The 1,885-nt window shown below is 64.0% G+C and overlaps 1 gene segment (V, D, J or C); it reads right to left on the bottom strand.

The window, feature by feature from the left end:
* Positions 1 to 6: 6 nt before the first annotated feature.
* Positions 7 to 1,181, bottom strand: LOC309978940 (immunoglobulin heavy constant gamma 2-like; the record flags this gene model as incomplete). The annotated part of the segment is given in 4 exons: positions 1,120 to 1,181; positions 744 to 788; positions 279 to 608; positions 7 to 194 (listed from the first exon to the last, which is right to left on the bottom strand).
* Positions 1,182 to 1,885: the final 704 nt, after the last annotated feature.

Genomic DNA, 1,885 nt, shown 5'->3' with positions numbered 1-1,885 from the left:
GTTGGCCTCCAGCTGGGGTGGGGTCGTGCCATAGTTGCCCTGTGGCTCCGGCTGCCCGTTTCTCTGCCACTCCACGTCGATGTCGCTCGGGTAGAAGTCGGTGACCATGCAGGTTATGCTGACGCTGACCGAGCTCTTGGCCAGCTCTTCCTGTGCTGGGCCCAGTACGTACACCTGCGGCTCCCGGGGCTGCCCTGTGGGGAGAGGTATGGCTGTTAGCACGATGGTCACTGCTCTTGGCCCCCAGGGACCCTCCTGCGCCCGTCCACCTGACCCACCTTTGGCCTTGGAGATGGTCCTCACGATGGGGGCCGGGAGGCCTTTGTTGTTGACCTTGCACTTGAACTCCTTTCCCTTCAGCCAGTCCTGGTGCTGGATGGGCAGGGCGCTGACCACACGGTAGGTGCTGTTGAATTGCTGCTCCCTTGGCTTTGTCTTGGCCGTGCGCACCTCTACATCGTCCACATACCAGGAGAACTGGACATCGGGGTCCTCCTTGCTCACATCCACCACCATGCAGGAGACTTCCGGTTTTCGGGACATTGTGAGGATGTCCCTGGGTTTCGGGGGGAAGATGAAGACGGACGGTCCTCCTGGGAGCTGACAGGCTGGTCGGGGAGACATGGTGGGGGGTCAGCCCCTGGGTGGACCTCCTCTTGGGCACCCATCCATCCCTCCCCCCCAGTGCCACGGCTGGTCAAGGTCCACCTCCAAGGGGTGGAGGGTGAGGCCGGCTGACTTACGTGGACATTTGGGACACCTGGAACAGGGGTTTGGGCCGTTGATTTCTGCAGAGAACAGACTGGAGGTTACCGGGGTTGGGGACGGCCTGGGGCTGGGCTTAGGGCAGGGGCAGGTTTTGGCAGGTGAGACCTGTGCCCACTCTGTGGCCCCAGGGGCTGGGGGAGGCGTCCAGCCTGTGCCCACCCTGGACCTGTCGGAAACGCCCAGAGGACCCCCTCCCTGAGCCTGGGAGGCCTTCAGGTGAGGGAGAGAGACAGGCCTCCCGTGACACCCTGGGCGGGATTCACCATCCCTGGTGTGTGGTCCGTTCAGGTGGGAGGGCTGACCCTGGGCCTGTCTCATAGTGGACACCCTCCCTGCGGCCCGTCCTCTCACCGATGCGCTTGTCCACCTTGGTGCTGCTGGCCGGGTGGGCTACGTTGCAGGTGAAGGTCTTGCCGGACGAGGTGCTGGCAGGCACGGTCACAGTGCTGCTGAGAGAGTACAGCCCCGAGGACCCTCGGACGGACGGGAAGGTGTGCACGCTGCTGGGTAGGATGCCCGAGTTCCAGGTCACGGTCACTGGCTCAGGGACGTAGCGCGAGACCAGGCAGCCCACGACCACTGTGGCACTAGGTGTGTCCCCACAGCTGGGAGACAGAGCGTAGACTTCCGGGGCCGTGGCGGAAGCTGTGAGAGAGGAGGCCGTGTGACTGCCAGGGCCTCACCCCTGCGAGGGTCCAGGCAGGGCATCAGGTGTCCAGGCCTGGGGCACCGTTGAGCCCAGAGACTATGTGCTTCCAGAGAGTCTGAAGAGATGCGGCCTGGCATGGTCTCTGCCACTGCGGTTCTCTGCCTTCGCAGCTGTGGGTCCTGGACTCAGCAGCCCAGTCAGGGCTGGGTGACCACCTGGATTAAAGTCCCAGGGGCCCCAGTCCTCCTGTGGGTGTCTGGCCTGATCAGGCCCTCGGTCTGAGCCCTGACCAGTGGCTACTGCTCCCTGAGCCCACTGCCCTGCTCTGCTCCTGTCCCCTTGTCCTGGCCTGCTCTTTGCCACCCAGGGCCTGTGTGTTCTGGATCACTCTGCCCATTGGCATCCCCGGGAGCCTTGCACTGCCCCTCGCCATTTTCTCCTGCAGGGTGCTAGCACGCCAAGCAGCAT

Source organism: Leucopleurus acutus (assembly GCF_964270905.1).
Source record: "Leucopleurus acutus genome assembly, contig: HAP1_SCAFFOLD_322, whole genome shotgun sequence".
In the NCBI taxonomy this organism is placed as follows: Eukaryota; Metazoa; Chordata; class Mammalia; order Artiodactyla; family Delphinidae; genus Leucopleurus; species Leucopleurus acutus.
Note: the sequence above shows the minus strand (reverse complement) of the source record. Positions and strands in the feature narration are given on the sequence as shown.